Source organism: Anas acuta, chromosome 8 (assembly GCF_963932015.1).
Source record: "Anas acuta chromosome 8, bAnaAcu1.1, whole genome shotgun sequence".
Lineage (NCBI taxonomy): Eukaryota > Metazoa > Chordata > Aves > Anseriformes > Anatidae > Anas > Anas acuta.
Genome location: NC_088986.1, coordinates 734,705 through 752,613, shown reverse-complemented (window position 1 = coordinate 752,613; position 17,909 = coordinate 734,705). Strand labels below are relative to the sequence as shown.

Sequence of the window (17,909 nt, the reverse complement as noted above, 5' to 3'; positions counted from 1 at the left end):
CATCACGGACAATGAGCTGTCTTTGTCACTGTCACATCCAGGGCAGTGGCCAAATTAAAGACATTCATTTTCGTGGCTGGTTATTACTACCTGATAACCTGAATGTTAAAACAAACACATTATCCCGGATGAGACGAAGGAGCTGGAGCCAGAAGAAACTGAAGCAGGATACCAGAAGGACAGTTGGAAAAGAAACATTTGTCACGGTGGTATAAAGAAATGGAGCATAGCAGATTGTGTTTCCTAAAATCAGAGGAAAATAATTTCTTAATCTAGTCGACAAAGAACTGAATGGGAGTTCTCATTTCACAGGTCAAAAGTTCCAGTCCGGGGCTGTTGGACAGGAGGAACCAGCAAGGCTCAGAGGCAGCATGGGCAGGAGAACTGAGAGAGGGGCACAGGCAGCCAGGCTGCGGGGGTGGGCAAGCAGGAGCTAGCGGAGAAGGCATCTGGGAGAGATGGGCAGAAATTAAGATGTGATCTTCTTTTTTTTCTTTTTCTTTTTTTTTTTAAAAAAAAAAAAAAGCTTGATCTCCTTGGCAGGCATCTATAAAGAGATTTCAGAGGAAGAAATGGCTATTTTAGTTTGCAAATCTAGGATGCAAATTTCGAATGAAAATGTATCTGTCATCTTCATGCAGATAGCAAGTTAAATTGCCAAGAACAGAGAGAGAGGAAATGAGGGAGTAAATAATAACGGAGATCCAAAGCTTCCCCATGTAGCAAAGACATGGAGTAGGACCCTTTAAAAGATGTACTTATGGGACAAATAAATAAACAAATAAATAAATAAAGAGGACAGCCTTACAAGTCAAGCAGCTTTCAAGAAGAGTGCAGCTGGCCATGTTAAAGCTGGATGACAAGAAATGCAAACTGACTAGGTTTTGGCAAAACTCCTGCCTGTCCTCTACACGCTCATTTTCAATGTTCCTGGGGAGTATATTGAGCTATTTGCCCAGTGGCTCTGAGATTTTTTTGTCTGCCATACATTGCTCCAGGAGGAGAAGACTTTCTCCAGAGTATTTTTATGGGTTTAGGATTGATTCGACTCGTTTGCACCACCAATCTCAGAGGCCATACATTAACAAAGGCTTTCCTAAGTTACAAACTATTTTAATTTAAAGAAGATCATTCCACCCATCCCAAGACATTCATACGCAGATTTTGGGTGTCCAGATTGCCCTCTGAAAGCATTTGTTTCTATCTTTAGCAGAGTAGCTAAAGCAGTAGATTTGGGTTCTAATCCAGAAACCTTAATCTCCAGCAGGGAATTAAGATGAACACGCCCTGATCAAATCTCTCTTATGCTACATTAGCATGAATATAAATCATATTTCACAGCACACCTGGCCTTTGGGTTTTGTTGTTATTTTTACTGTTCCTGACACAAAATTACTATGCACAGAAAAATCAGCACTTGACATGTTTTACAAGTTACTTTAACCAACCTAAAAATCCTTGCTGCCTTGCAGAACCACAGAAAGCCTTTCAGATGCTTCGTGTAACTAACAATCCCAAGGATAAGTTTGAAAAGTAAACAAATAGATACATGTTCACAAACACGTTTGGGAAAAACGCACGGCAGGTTGGCTATTAAACTTGTTACAGCTCCAGCCATGAGCTGGATGGAGACAGAAATGAGAGCAGCTTCTTGCTCCTGTGCACTGCTGGTCGCTGGGTTTCTGCAGGTGTCAGTCCCAGCGGGCCTGACCAATAACCAGGTTACAATTTCCAGAAGCCTCTTCCCCTGGTTTCAGAAATAACTCAGATACAAGCAAGTCAAAAACACTTAGGCTCCTAATTGTTAAAACTACATTGGAAATAAGCTGCAGGCTCCCATGTCACTTAGATTTTTTTAAGATATCATGAAAAGAGGATTTTAAAAAAGCCTTTAAAATTAATTAACATGGTCAATGAATCATCAAAACAGCTTTAGTATGGGTCTAAGGAAAGAAATTAAAAAGAAATACTTAGTGCTATCCACAAAAGTAGCATCCATTATGTAGGCAGAATGCAAGCTGAACCTTCTCTACTGTTTCCAATAGCGAAAATTTAATTTATAACAAACACTTGCTATTCATTCTTGCCATGAGACACAAATAATGACAATAGCACTCTGAAAAGTGATCAAAACACATTTGATGAAGTCTGACATAATCTGTACCTAGGTGGGTACACAGACATACCCAAGAGAACACCAGTTTGGAACAGGTGGTAGGTCAGATAAACTGATGGGTCCATTCTCATATCAGATCTGAAATTCACTTCTAACTGCTGTGCAGGTCTTCCCCTAGAAGGAGAAGCTAATGAAATGAACCTAGAAATAAATTTGGGAAGATCTCGCCTGGAGCTGAAGGGGTATCCCAGCAATTATTCCAACTACAGCTTAACAAAAAGTTCCTAAACTACATTGTCATTTAGCCCAGCTTCAAAGAAGATGTATTTTTTTCTACCTACATAACTGCAAATATCTTTTGAACTCCCAAGCACCCAGAACACAAGCACAAGCCCTGGCACAGCTTCATTCCCTGCTGTCTAGGGTCTGCCTGAGACAGACCCAGCACAGCCAGGGCTGGATTTTAAGCCTTCTGAAATCTTTAAAAGGATTTACTTGAACCAAGAGTAAAGCAGAAAAGAAAAATGCAAGAGCAGCTCAGCATCACTAATTGTTCAAAACAACTCTTGCTTGCCATCTCACACGCAATTAAGAACCAGTTCCGAAACCTTCCCAGGCTGCAATCCCTTTCGGTCGAGAACGGTGCCCTCCTGAAGAGCTGTGTAAAATGAATTCTTATATACTATCTTTTCGGGTTCATTTCTCCCAGAAACCACATAGTCAGGAATATTTGTTGTAATACAGAGCAAAATTTGCAACAGAACTTCCTCTAAAATTAAAGATGAACATTAATAGCCCTAATTCTTCATTCCATTATGCATCACAGTAACAAGTACAACAGATCTTTATGCTGACACAAACAGCTTTGTTATTTATAACCACTTTCAAACCACTTTAAAGTATGAATTTGAGTTTACACAAATTAAGATAATAAAAATTACTTTTTTTTTCTTAAATAATCTAATTGAACTAGTCTACTAATTTAAAATAAATGGGATGGAATGGAAATGTTCGACAATTTCAAAATAAATTACGTGTGGAACCAGGTTACGTTTAATCAAGCTGTCATGCAAATTAGCAGTTCGCTCAGCGAGTACTATTTAAAGAACTCCTTTGCTAGTGAAAGTGCTTTTGGAGCCATTACAGAACTATCTACTTTTTGTTAAAGCCCAATGCGTGCTAAAAAGTGCAGCTCCCCAGAACAACGGCCGCAATTATGCAATCACAGAGCTTTGCTGGATAGGGAAACTCCACGTCAGCGAGCTGGGGGGGGCAAACTACAGTAAGTGTTTTCCAAAAATAACTCAATCTGCAATACTGCACACTGCCGGCAGAAGGGAAACCAGAGGAGGAGACGCAGCCGTGGTTCTCAGAGGAGGTGTGCGGGAGCTGCTCCATCCCGCTGGCAGCACCGGGCTCACCCTCACACCCATGGGCACGGCGCCTTCCAACACCCAGCACCTCGAGCAGCTAAACCCAGCCCCACGGAGCCACCGCTGTTAAAAATGGCCAAAACTAGAGCCGAGCGCTGCCCATGGCGCTTACTCATTCCCTGAATGGTTCTCTATTATCAGCTGATTAACTGATGTGCAAGACTGCAACTTCGTAAAGGGGCTGACACCTTCAAAGACCAGTCCAGTGAATGTCTCTGGCTGTTTTAGGGGAAGATTGCTGACTCTTCTCCAGATAAAGCCTAAGAACATTCCTGATCCTGCCGTCACAGAGGTACGGGTGTACATTATTAATCAGCATACCCATGTAGTCAAACTAATGTTCTTAAACAAGAAAAAAGAAGTATTTTAGTCTGCTGTGAATAGATTTGTATTGATCTTCTGCACCCAGTCAGAAATGTTACTAGCAGATGCGCTTTGGATATTGTAATTTAACTTATGAATAATGTGTCAAGTCCTCTCCAAAGACAGCAAACATTTGCACAGAAATTGTATTCCGGGTAACATAAACTTTGATGAATTGTAAATACTGAACATCATTTGCCACTGTACCAAATAATATTACTTGCTGCTATTACGATGTATTACCTTCCATCTAAGAATTCAAAAGGTTTTCCAAAAATGTTAATGCACATCTAGCCCCCGCTCCCCTGCGAGGCACCACAGCAATTTCCAACCCATTCGTGCTCAGTGAACATCTGAAGCTTCGTGCCTACGCGCTGTTTGCTGGCTGCTTTTGTTTTATGTACTCACAATCACTGAGCATTGCAACCAAAAATGTTTTATCAGGAACTGTAATCTTAGTGAGATAGCGGATCCTCTCTGTGACTTGCTGCAGCTGCAATCAGCAGGTTAACTAGCCGTGGGTTTTACATGAAAACCCCGTGTACGCGCTGTGAGTGACTGGCTGGGGGTCTCCTCCCTTGGTCGCTGCTCGAGGCTTGGCTCTTCCCTGAGCTACGACTTGTGGCTCACAGATAGAAATGCGCTGAACCATCCTTAGCTTCGTATTGCATTTGCCACACTAGCATTACTTTCATGAATGCTTCACAACAATATTCCCTGTGATCCTTCACTTGGTTAATCTTGTAAAATTTATTCAGATGTGTCTAAAATATTAAAAAGTATGCCTTTCAAGACAGTAATTCTAGAAGTATTATATTTGATTTAGAAATAAATTTAGCTATATAAAATCTTCTCCTTCACTGTTCACTTTACCTAGCTAATATGAAAAAAAAGCAGGAATCAGCATAATCCATTGGAAGAGCAATGCTTCGAGAGTTATTTGAATTAAGTCCAGATCTATGTGCAGCGCTCAGGGTTATTACTGTTTTCATAAACAGAATAATGCGTTCCCCAGGCATGAGTAGCTTCATTGCAGCAAACAGTAATGCTAAAATAGATGGTGGGGAGAGAAAGGTGAACTACTGCTGGGGACAGAAGGCCACAGGTACAGAAAAGAAATAACATGCCAGGTGGTAGAACCACTCCGGTGTGCCAGGCACCTATATTTAGAAATCCCAGGCATCCGAAGATATTAATTATTTATATTACCACTTAAGTCGTAGCGGTATTTGTCAAAGAACACACGTTAACTGGAAATATGTGAACAAAACCACTGCACTTGGTGAGATGAGTATCACACAGAGTGCTCTGCTCAGCTCCAAAGCCAGGACTCATTTCGAACCCATTGCCCAGGGACAAAACCAGCAGGAATGAGTCACAAGCGTGTCCTACAGAGACAAAAATTCGTGATCGGGCGTTTAGACACGTCACACGAAGACAAAAGGAGAAATCCAAAAGAAGGCACGGTCACGCCGGGCCCACCCAGGCACCAGGTCTGTCGGGGGTGGCAGCTCTCCAGTCTCCTGGCAGAACAGGCAGAAGGACACAGAACCACAGAAAATCAGCGTGCTGTATTGTGCTAACAACTCCCGGATCCTCTCCACTCCACAGCTGCGCCCCAAGCTTCATCGGAAACGTTGAGCCGCATCTGACATCCCACAGACACCCGCTGACGGGCTTGGGGGCGCTCAGGACTCGCCGCCTTCCCCCTGCCCTCACCCCTTGATCACCACAGACGGCACCGAGCTCTGCCTGCTGTCGGGCCTGCGAGCAGCACTGCCTCCCCCCGGCTCTGTGCCCATGCCCCAGCTCCCCGGCCGTGCCCTCGCGGAGCCAGCCCCATGCCCAGCCCGAGCCTCGGGGTGCCCCGAGCGAGCCCAGCCTCCCTCCGGCTCCTGCACCCGCCTCTGCCAGGAGCTGAACGTGCAGGTGAGGAAAAAAGTCACGTGTTGAACACGATAATTAAATTAATTCTAAATTAAGTCCTGGCCATGTGCAAGACTACACTAAAAAAAAAAAAAAAGGAAATGTAACCGCGACAAAAACTGTATTTCCTTCTCTCTTCTTCTGCTATTTAATAGCCTCCGAATGGAAAGCCTAGCACAATTTTCTAGTCCAATTGTTCCAGCCAGGGGGAAAATTGCTCATCATAATTAGGCTGCTTTCATAACGGATCTACTCATCGCCCAGGCTCCTGTGAATGTGACCACGCACCGCACCTGCGGGTTGGTGCCCGCGCCCCGACCATCACTCATTTCCCCACAGCCTCCTGCGCTCTCACCCGACCCTGGCCTCGCTCCGTACCTGTGCAGGGCTCGGGCCACGGGCTCAGGCCGAAAGCCGAGCTGAGGACGTGCTGGGGGACACACAGAGACGACCGTCTGTGTGCTATGGCCCTGGGTGCTCCCTCGGACAGCCTGGCACGGCGCTCACTGCACGGGCACTGCCAGGGAGACTTTCCTACAGGGTGAACAACTTGTGTGGGCTTCCTTGGAAGACTGATGGGATCCTCACGTGTGACTTCAGAGGACACACAGCTGGCAGCTCTCGCACCAGAGCACCCCCCCATACCCCGCCTGCCAGCCAGGTAACCGCTGAGCACAGCATCGCCATCCGTGGCCCCCGAATCCAGGGCCCCCCGACCTGCAGCCGCAGAGCTGTGCCACGCCATCAGGAGCTTTCAGTCAGCTCTTCATGGTAAGACACCTTGACGATTTCTGGTATCTTTCACAGAACTGCAGCCTTGCTCGTTTCCCTGTACTCGCCGTGTCTGGTACATGGCTGATCTGTTGGCAGGGGACGCAGCAGCCCCGGGCACCACGGGCTCATTGCTCGTGCCGCCAGGAGCAGAGAGGCAGCGGGGAGCACTGGCACTGCCTTCTGCTGGTCATCCAGCCCCCGGGCAGCACCGGAGGGCATGGCTGTTTTAGAAAGCAGGACGATGAGGCTGAAGAACGAACAAAAGAAGAAAGGGCTCCTCTCCACGAGAGCCCTGACAAGTGCTAGGTGCACGTTTTGCTAGTAGATGAATCTCCCGGTTTGGAAGCATGGATTTCCAAATTCCTGGAGGGCAATAGTCATGGAGATGTTGGAACTGGATGCTGATATTTTAATTTCTAGCTGAAATGTCTGATCAACAGTTTATTTTGTGGCCCCTCTTTCTCCAGAAACAGCCCTGAAGGATTTCCAGGTTTAATGAGGAATGATGCAATTCAACACACCAACATCTTCCAAAGGATTTCCTAAATTATTTGGGCGGTGCATGCCACAATTCTGAAACCATTATGTAAATTTACACCCTGAAATGCATTACTAAAAAATCCTGATTAAAGTAACTTCAACAGTAAAGGTCAGAATTTTCTTTGTGGGAGGGAAACTACCATTTCCATTGCAGAGAGACGCGAGGAAGCTTTAACGCATTGTTACAGCCATACTGAAAAGATTGTGAAATTGGGGTGGCATCCTCCGACCGCCGCCCACAGGACCTGAGTCTGGTCACACATCACAAAATGAGAACTGGCATATGAGAGAGCCTCAGTGCAGCAAACACCTTAGACTGATCACCATATTTCTGACTGTTTATAGTAGCACTTCAGCAACATTTAAAATATTTCCTTTTAGATTTACTTCTAATTTCCATTCCAGTTAGTTATTAGCAATATAACGCTGCTGGAGTGGGAGCGTGATTAGAAGTTAGGAAGCGGCCTGGTGAGTCCAATCACAAAAAGAGTGTCTTGAGAGCTGCAATACAACTTAACTTACACCAAGATGACCTACAGGAGTAGTTAGGCAGTGAAACACTCCAACATTTCTGTAAATATAACAAATTTGAGAAGTATGCGATTTTGTCAGTTTACTGATTTAATTGCTATGGTAAACGCATAATATTCAAGCTAATTATGACATGACACATCGAGATAAGCACATACATAGTTTTTAATGCATTAACTTGTAATTTTTTAATATACCATCAAATTAAAAAAGAATAAATACTGTACACATCCATGTTTCAACATTATATTATTATGCATTATTTGGTTCTGTAAGCAACACACACCTGCAAAAACACTGCCTTTTTGACTCTCACTAGGTATGAGATTTTTCATCACAGCTCAGTTACGCACTGTAACAGATGACTCAATACTTCATAAGCACGGATTCTAAAATAAGTCAATTTAATAACGTAAGTCCTTTCTGAGACCTTCATATACAGCTGTGCTCATTTTTTAACTAATTTAGTTCATCTGATTCAAATCCCTCATTAAAAACTGCTGTATTATGATGGTCAGAAACAGAATAACTGCAATAATTGCTTTTAGACCTGATAGAGTTTCCAATTTTAAATCGTGTTTTAAACAAGGCTGGGTTCATTTATGTTGTAGAAAAGACCTCAGCCTTTCGGGCTTTGTGCCACAGTAGACAAACACAGACTACTTGTATTTCTCTGTTTATTTCTGCCAAGACATACATACCTCTGGCCACCTTTGAAAAGCTCTTGCTAGGACAGTTCAGGATTATTGAATTATTTGGGATTTCACTCCCCAAATCAGTCAGTCTCCTGCAGATGGTAAGCATTCACGGTCTGGTACAACCTCACCTATAATCCACCTCAAAGTGTGCTGACACTGTTCAAGTTCTTCTAGCACCATTTCCCAATTTCTGTTACAATTAAGCTAAAGGAGAGTCTCATCAACCTAAAAATCTGGTATAGCATGCCTTGTAACTCCTACTCCTTCAGCAAGAAACCACAATCAATCAGTAGGAAACGCTACATGAGGACAATTTGGGGCACTCAGGGAAGTCAACACACCTTTGAGAATTAAGAAGCCGCCAACGGGCTCCCTGCAAGCCCTGCCACGTCCACGTCTGCCCCTGGCTAACCCCCGCCTCGCTGCCGGCACCACAACACCCACCCTGTCCCCACACACAGGCAGCAGAGCCCGGCCGTGCCTCCCGATGCAGGAGGACGCAGCCTCCTGCTCCCCGTGCCGTGGTGCAGCGCCAGCCACTGCCAGCATCGCCATGCAGTCGGGAGCCCACAGCTCCGGGTGGCTGCTGGCTGCTGTTGTCTGCTCTGCACTTCAGTGCTGGGTGTCCTGAACAGGCAGGAAAGCCTCCGTGGAAAATGAGCAGTTTTGTTCTCCACCTGAGGCACCTAAACCTCCGCTGTTCTCCCTCACACTCTGGGTGATGGCAGGGAAGTTCTCCTCCTCTGCTGTCAGGAAGAACTCTTGACCTTTATTCAGCCAATTCAGGGAAAATTCACAGTTTTACATCTTGCTGAGTCTTCACTGCAGTACGGCCCATCCGTTTGGGCTTCACAGCGTGCTTTACCTGTGTGAGCCCATTCAGGGGCCAGGCCGCACCAAGTGAAGGATGCTGAGGCAGGAACCCCCCGGGGAGGCACTGTGGGCACCGGTCTCTCTCGCAGGAATCTCAGTGCTCACGGGTCCAAAGCTACCCAAGCAGAAGCCCACAGAGGCCCCGGCTATTACAGCCCCCCCTGGGAAGGAACGAGGCACGGGCCCTGGTTCTAACATCCAGCACCAGCTGTGCCAAGCGCCCTTCACACCCACCGCAGCGCAGCGTTCCCCTGCGCACGCACCCAGAGGGCACCAGCAGCCCTCCCAGCTCCTACACACACCAGAGCATCACAGAGTTCCCAACCTCCAGCACAGGACAGGCTGCTCTGTACCATACAGCACAGAGCAGCTGATCCGATACGAAATCTGAGCAGTAGCAATATACACTTTATGTCGAACTGTGTCGCACAACGTAAAAACGCGCTTATCCCCAGACTGCAATGTATCACTTACTTAAAATATTGGCTTCAATATTTAACATTTTCATTTTTCTGTCACACGTTTACAGCTCTATTTTAAAATTAAGTGACACCACAATTTATCAAACGCTAAGGTTATGCCTGGAGCTCCTGTGTCAAGCTGAACGTTTTTAGTGAGTAGCACTCACAGTCACGGAGAACGGGCAAACAGGGTGTGCTAAGCTACCCTCCCCACTGAACTTCCTTCAGATAAGTAAAAACCAGCAAACTGGGATTACAGTGGTTGAACCGAGGCAGAGGAGCTGATTCCCCAGAGCACTGCATCCCAGGCAGGTCCTGGTGCCCAGCTCGCAGCAGCACCGCTCCTTGGCAATGGCTTGCTGCGCCAAGCCCACGCTGCGCTATTTCCACGGGTTCTCCCCTTCTGGTGGAGGAGTGCCCACCCACCGATAATAATAACCACTACGAGCTTTCCAGGCTAGCTTGAGCTCACGAAGAAATAGCCGAGAACACCCCCTCTGCCCTGCCGGAGCTGCCTGGCTGGGGAGCCGGGAGCACCCGCGGCCCCGGCGCTGCGCAGGGTGAGGCTGCGGAGCAAACACCCTTGTGGCTGGCACAGCCCTCCCGAGTGCTTTTGCTGTTACCAGGTCTCTTATTTCGAAAGAGAGTAAAATTGGCTGGATTAAATAAACCAGAAATTGCAGAGAGCAATCGCACATTGCTTATCTTCTAGAGAAGGTCTTGTGCTCCTGTTCCCACGGGAATGAAGTGCTCCAACATGTTGTCTCTGCAAACCCTCACCGCTGTTATTAAAACCCAGAACTAGTGAAATGGAGGTAAAAGCGCTTTCATAGATATTTCAGCACTGCGGCAGGCTTATTAAAACATGCTAAAAAAATTATTGAAGAGTTTTCACACAAGGGTCATACTGGACTACCCACTTGGATTTGAAATGCACTCAGCTGCACCAGGAACCTTATCCTGCCACTTACAGAGCCGACTGGCACACGCAGCGCTTCCCACAACAGGTCAGGGGACAAGTGGAAGAGAAAGTTCTAGGCAGTGAGCATCGACGAGCAGAAAGAGCAGGGGAAAAAAGGGAAAAAATGGTTTAGCAAAATCCGGCTTCACGTCCTCTGGCAGCATTTGTGTTTAGCAGCAGCACGGCACAATCCCCTCCGCCACTCCCTCCCCGCGCTGGCAGCACCGCGAGCACCCAGCGTCCTTCCCCAGGTGGGGGGCAGCCAGGACAGGTGCCCGGGGAGCTCCCTGCTGCCTGAGCTCGCCCTAGGGGACAGCTGGAGACGCGAGGAATGCGCTCCAATTTCATGGGTAAGAGAAACTATCAGCCTCTACATCAAATTAACAGCTTTAATAGAAAAACCCAGCGCTAGGTCTATAAAAAACAAACAAAAAACCCTTACGTGTGCCTGTGTACCTGTGTATCTGTTACCTTAGCCAGGAATCACACTCTCCTACTGAAGGGTTTTCCTGGGACAGAACAGCTGCCCGGTGGATGGCTAAGCACCTTCTCAGGAAGCAGCAGCCAGGTACCAGTGTGACACCTGGGGACAGCCACGCTGCAGCCCGGGGGTGGCTGCCAGGCCGCAGGAGGATGGGGCCGGTGGCAGCACGGGGCTGAGTCCTGCTGGCACCAACCCTGCCTCCCAGGGCAGCTGCGGGATCCGCTGCTGGGGCGAGGCGGGATGGTGCCACCATTTATTTTGGATGCTCACATACATCTTAATCGAGCTAAATCAACAAGAACTTTGTTTGAAATGTCTCCTTCCCTTCCTCAATCACGTTTTCCTTGCAGAGAACTGCCTTCAGTGTCACTCCCGCCTAATGGAGCACGCCGAGTCTGTAGCTGGTGGCACAGCCTCAGTGCCTCTGGACGAGGTTACCAGAAGCTACCATCTCAGTGAGAAACACAGGCGTGGTTTGGAGCCTTGCTTTCTTCTTTAGCTGGTTACTTACAACACTCGTGGTGCAGCTTCCCACCTCTCGGCCCCGTGCACCACCGATACCTGCGGTGTGCCCTGGGCAGCCCCATCACCTCTGCACCTAACGGCACGTGGAGCGAGCCTCGAAGCCGTGTGCTGCGACACAACAAGCCTTCGGTCCCTCCCGAGGAAACCAGGGCCCAAGACCTGTATCACCTTCTCCCATGTAGAATAAACCCAGCAGGCGTGTCCTCGCCCAACAAGGGCGGGTGGGCAGGAAGGGAGCCCTTGGTGCAGTTCCATGCTGGTGGATCATACCCAGCCAAAAACATTGTTAACGCGAACCCAGTGAAGTATCCAAGGCACACAACTGTACCGTGCGTTGTGGATGCCTGTGTTTGTAGGGAGTAAGGTTCCTGCACACTTCCAACAGGAGTGCATTATGTACATTTAACGGGTGCATCGCAGATGCTGCACTAAACTGGACGGGTATCTTATTCCTGTGTATTTAAATAAACACAGAAAAAACACAGCCTGCTGCACATAAATATATATAATTTCCTTCATTTACATTGACGTTTGCATAAGAAAAATTGCAGGAGATTTCTGCAAGAAGTATTGTATGTTAATTAGATTTTCCAAGACAAAACTGATACTGCTAACAGTTGGATACTCTCTTTGTTTTAATTATGCATGACTAATGATAGCTGTTTGGCTGTCTGACCACCAGATTGTCTGCTGTTGCCAAGGGAAAATCTTTTAAAATAGATTGACAGCTTCTCTGTTATAAAACAGAGCATGTTCTAGCTCATCTCGTATTTTTGAAAGAGCTTTGCAGGTAGAAAAATCCAAACTTTGCCTGTGCACAATGACATAATCCTTCCACCCTGGCATACAATACCACCAGCGACGATACAAGCTTGAAGATGCCCAGGAACTGCAGAACCACCACCAGCAGGTAGAGCAGCCAGACCCCAGGCTGAGCCCAGTGCCGGGCCATGCTGCCCATCAGGTCTCTGGCTCGTTTTCTCTGCGGAGCTGAACACCAGCGGGTAGCCCGGTAGCTCCTGGTACGGCAGCGCCAAGCCACGAGGCGTTTGGTAGGGCTGTGCAGGACAAGGGGCACAGCGGCCCCGCAGCACGGGGAGGGCTGTGCTCAGCCCCCTCTGTCAGGCTGCACTCCGGGGCTGTCCCTGGGGGTGTCCCTGCACACCCACCTCGCACACTGCCCCGTGCCCTGGGGTGCTCACACAGCCGCAGGGACTGCCCGGGCTGCCTAGGGCTTAAAGGAGCACATCGCTGCATTGGCACCAACCTCCAACCCATGTCTGGGCTGAGCTGGGGAAAATCTACAAATTCGCAGAGTTCCTTCCTCTGCTTTAAGCGGGACCTTTCTGTTCGCACAAGGACGTGGGTTTCGTACTGATCATCTCTTCTCAAAGGCTGACAGAGAGCCAAGACCGAAGAGGACTCCGAAGACTACCCCCACCCCTGCCAGCAGGCAGAGCCTTAACAGAGGGTCATTTAACCAAAAATTCTCCCCATGCTCCTCATGGGGAATAGCACTCACAGGGAGACAAAGGTTTGTCTTTGCTCCTTGCCCTTCCAGACAACTGACACACAGCTGAAGCAGGCTGAGGCAGCCCTCAGCACCCACCCAGACAGAGCCCTGGGCTGCCTGCTGCTGCCACTGCCACCCCCGGCACCTCGCTGAGCTTGGATGGAGCTCCCCTGGGCCAGAGGCTGCGGCCACCTCTTGTGTGGGATGACAAGAAAGGAAATCAGGTCTGTTCCTTCCTCCACCAAACAGCCCTTTGGACCAAAATCTTTTTTTTCACTCCTGATTCCTTGTTTTATTGTTTCCTCTGTGTAACACCTGAAACACTCGCAGTGGTTTAAAAAGATAAATTATCTTAATTTTCTATGAATTTATGTGCTTCAACTGCATGGATGAGAGGCGAGTGCCATAATATGCTTATTTAAAAATTGGTAGATTTGGAACGTGCAATTGTTACCCAAACACCAGCCTAATTTTACAGGGGTGTGTGTGCACCTCAGTCTACACGTAACACAGCTGTATTTCAGAGAAACGGGAACAAAGCTTCACACAGCCAAATAATTTATGATCCTGAACTGCACAGGAATACCAAAAGAGTATGGAAGTCAAGAAATGTACCTGCTGAAATCATAAAGGAAAGAGGATTTCTTTTTATATTTATTACACCACCTGTCCCCAAAGACAAACCCGCATTTATCCATGCTTGCACACAACTGCATTCAACACTGGCGTACGGACGCGCATCAGAGGGACTGTAATGATGGAATATGCACAGTCTCTTAATATTTAAATATGCCACACACTCTTGATAGGCTTCTCTTAGTCAAACTACAAAACCGTCATTCCAAATGCCACTCCCCAGTAATGTGAACAACAGCGGATGGAGAACGTTTTGTGGACGTGTCACCAGCTCTCCGTGACCATTGCTGCTCCCTTGGCAAAGACCACTTGCTGCTGAAGGACAGCTCTTGTTGGAAGGGAAGGCAAAAGCGGCACTGAACTCCCAAGCCCAACAGTCACCACCCCCTACTTAGACACGAGTTAGGCACCCACAGCCCTCCCCTGAGGACCCCAACAGCTTTGGGTTGAGAGCCTGCCTGACCCCCTGCCTGACCCCCTGCCTGACCCCCGCGGGCACCTTCGCCGAGCTGGCCAAGGCCGGGGGCTGCTCCTCAGGACCACTGAAGTGCGAGTCTGTGGGACTCACAGCTCCGGGAGTACTGGCACAGAGCCCCCCACGAGAATCCCTGCCGACGACCACAAACCTCCAGTTGCATTCCTGAGTGCCCGCAGCCAGGGGAAGCAGAGTCGGGAACTGGAAGTGGTCCCAGGAAGGTTTCGTTTGGCCAGGGCTCCCCTGCGCCTGCGGTCAGACACTGCTGTACCCCCTGCAAAGGGAAGCCCGGTCTGGAAACCAGGATGTCTGCAGAGCCAGAGAAGCTGGAGGCGTGGGCTAGGATGCTGCTGCTGCTGCCAACCTGCTGGTGCCAAAACAGAATCCGTCCCCGTACCAGGCCGGTTCCAAAGTGGCTCAAACACGGCCGTTACCGCATCCAGAGGGAAAGCAAGAGGGCAGCAAACAGAAAACACAGCAAGCACCTGGGCCAGTCAAACGGTGATAAAGAAATCAGCGAGCTTGACAGCGATTAACACGCCTCGAAGCGTGTTTACAAGACAGAAAGCTGCAACCCCTCGCTCCGTAAAGCCTGTGCTGCAGCGCTCTGACACCTCACCTCCGGGCACCAGCCTGGGAGGGACTTGAGTTCATTTACCATAAACACCTCTCATTTTCTTTGCTAGAATTTACTTTGTTTTCTGTGATGACTTCTTTATACACAGCTTCACACCCTGCCTAGTGTATAATTTCTCATTTATTTATCAGAGAGCAGCCAGCACGCAGGAACTCACTTCTCAGTAAAGGCACCGTGCGTCCAGGAACGCAGCAACAACAAAAAAAAGAAAACCAAAAACGTATCTAGGACCTGAGCCTTACGTGAGAAAACAAGAGCCACTCCAAATATTTGGTCATACCAGATGTTCACGACACCTCCTTCTGGTGACCCCTCCACGTGCAGAACAGCTCCTCACCTCCCCGTGTGAGGTCCCTCGGGGTGGCTGCGCGGCCCCTGGCCTGGCAGACACGGCTCCTGCAGGGTGCCACCAGCAGCCCTGCTGCGGTCACGGCCCCATCTCCCAGAGCAGGAGGATGTCACACATCTTCACACATCTTTGGGAGCCTTGACCCAGCTGCTGGAGGCTTCAGCCTTTGCAGTGATTAATCCACACAGAATCACAGAATTGTCTGGGTTGGCAGAGACCTCCAAGATCACCGAGTCCAACCCCTGACCTAGCACTAACCAGTCCTCCACTAACCCATATCACTGAGCTCTACATCTAGATGTCTTTTAAAGACCCCCCATTTAATGTGTTCCACAGCATACACTTAATAAATTACTCCATAACCACACAGCAGAGAGAAGCTTGTTGTTTTAGAACTGTGCCAGATTTAACCCCTAATTTCCTGTGATTGCACAAAAGAACTACCAGGTACACTCGCTTTTACCACCCATGAGCTACAGAAACACAAAATGCAGGAAAAGAGGCTGCTTGTTCCAGAGACCATTTTGATCATCCTCAGATTTGTACCTTTAGGGATGCTAAGCGGGATCTGTTTACACATCACAGACAGGTAAATAGGAGCTGTTAGTAACCAAACACAATTCTCTCGGGTCTGTGAGGCCACGAGGGCAGCGTGGCCACAGCCCAGGGAACGCCAGCCCGGGGACCAGTGCACCCTCAGCTCTAGGGCCACGGGGCCCTCGCTGCCTCCCCAGGGCGAGCAGCGAGGCCTCAGCCTCAGCCACAGCCCCGCAGGAGCAGAGCCTCCCCCCGGCTGCTCCCAGCCCGCTGTGCCGCGGTTGGCACCTCCCTTGCACCGCCGCCTTCCCCGGTGCTGCCAGCGTGTCGGGGCTCCAGAGACAGCCGAGGGCGATCCCTCTCTCACGGGAGGGCTTTGGAAGGGTCAGCAGAGCAACCCGGTTCTGCAGAGGCAGGCTGCCGGCTGCACTCCTAGCCATTTACCCGCAGCAATCCGTTGCTTTCATAAAAACATTTTTACAACTTTCTCTCTCCTTCCTCAGGACTTCTCGTTAAATTCTAGGCAAGTACCTGGGAAGCATACAGAGCAGGTGCAGGACAGAATTTGTACTTTGAAAACAAGCGGTTTCCTAAAATTACTTTGTCATACAAAACAACTGCCTGTCTGACAGGATTCCTTCAGATTTCAATAACTGGTAAAACAAACAGCGTTGGGGCAGCATGGACCAAACACGGACTGAAAACAAACAAGACCCAGCTTTTAATTATTCAGGCTACAGAAAGAGCTCATCATCATCAGAACACCTTGCACAAGGACGGGTTTTCCTTAGGGTCATTGACAAGAGGCTTTCCCCGGCACACCGCACCCCGGCCCTCCGAGGGAGCTGGGCGCGCTCTCCCGGCTGCCTGCCGCTGTGCGCGGCGGTGCCACGGGCACACGGGGCGATGCTGGTGCTGCGTGGGCTCGACAGGAGGGAGCCAACTGCTGTAAGGCAGGGGGCACGCAGGGTTTGTGCGCTGTGTGTGAGCACGTGGAAGCTTTACCTGGAAACCCTCACAGGAGGCGTCAGCCCTCGTTTGTAGTGACGATGATGGAAAGCGATCGCGAGGACTGAGGCTGGGCTGCGGCGCGTCCAGCCCCCGCGGTGCTCACTGGGAGGTGCCACGAGCCCCCTGCCCTCACATTTTGGGTAGGAGCGAGGCGCACGGGCAGAGGCCTGACACAGGCAGCTGGCCATGTCCCTGCAGGGCACAGAGCCCCCCACATGGGTTGGCACACAGCCGAGGGCACCGCGTGGGATGCGCCCTGCCAGGGGGTGCGTGGAAACGTGAACGTGCGTCTCGTAAATCACCGCGATCTTCTTTCGGCCAGCAAAACGCTGACTCAAAGCCACGTGAATCGCTCCCCTTTCCTAGCATTAATTATTGAAGCAAGAACGCCAGACGCTTTAAGTGGAGCGCTGTGCGATCTGTAATGGGTAAGGAGGTAACTTTCCGAGCCCTCATTGCCGGGGAGCAGCGAGGAGCTGAGGGGTGAATCAACACATGGCAGCAGGAAGGCACCGATGGCCATCTTGCAGTAGGAGGCAGGGACCTACTGCACGCAGCCAACTTGGGATGCTGCAGCCTACAGAAACCGAGAGGAGCTAAATCCAGAGGGCTACAGAGCTGGAAGAAAACACTCCTCTTTAACCCCTAAACTGCTTCATCCAGCTCACCAGGATTTGCATCTAAATAAACGGCCAGCTTCCAATAACGAGGACACTGATAGCATTTCTTCTCCTGTGTATTTAAACATGTTAAGTTACAGAGATCTGGTGAGGAAGAACTCAGGAGGAGCAGCGCCGATGCGCACCCTGAGACACACGCCGAGCAGCTCTGCCCATCTCCCGTGCTCTGTTTGGAAGATGCCTTCCTGTAGGCTTCCTGCACTCCCCCTTCAAGTTGCATTCCCAGCTGAAAACAAAACAAGCTGCTATTTGAAAGAAAGCCTGCGAAAGGCGTAAGAAATGAAAGAAATTAATCACAGAGCAAGAGAATGAAAAAACACCACCCAGCTACAACCCCCGTGTTATTTCACCACCTAATTGCTTTGTTCCGGAGTTAAGCAGCGATG

At 49.0% G+C, this 17,909-nt stretch overlaps 1 protein-coding gene across 4 annotated transcripts in view; it reads right to left on the bottom strand.

Annotated features, from left to right (window-relative positions):
- The window catches only part of NEGR1 (neuronal growth regulator 1), a 260,822-nt gene that overhangs the window by 241,557 nt on the left and 1,356 nt on the right, over positions 1–17,909 (bottom strand). The gene's annotated exons all lie outside the window — the stretch shown is intronic.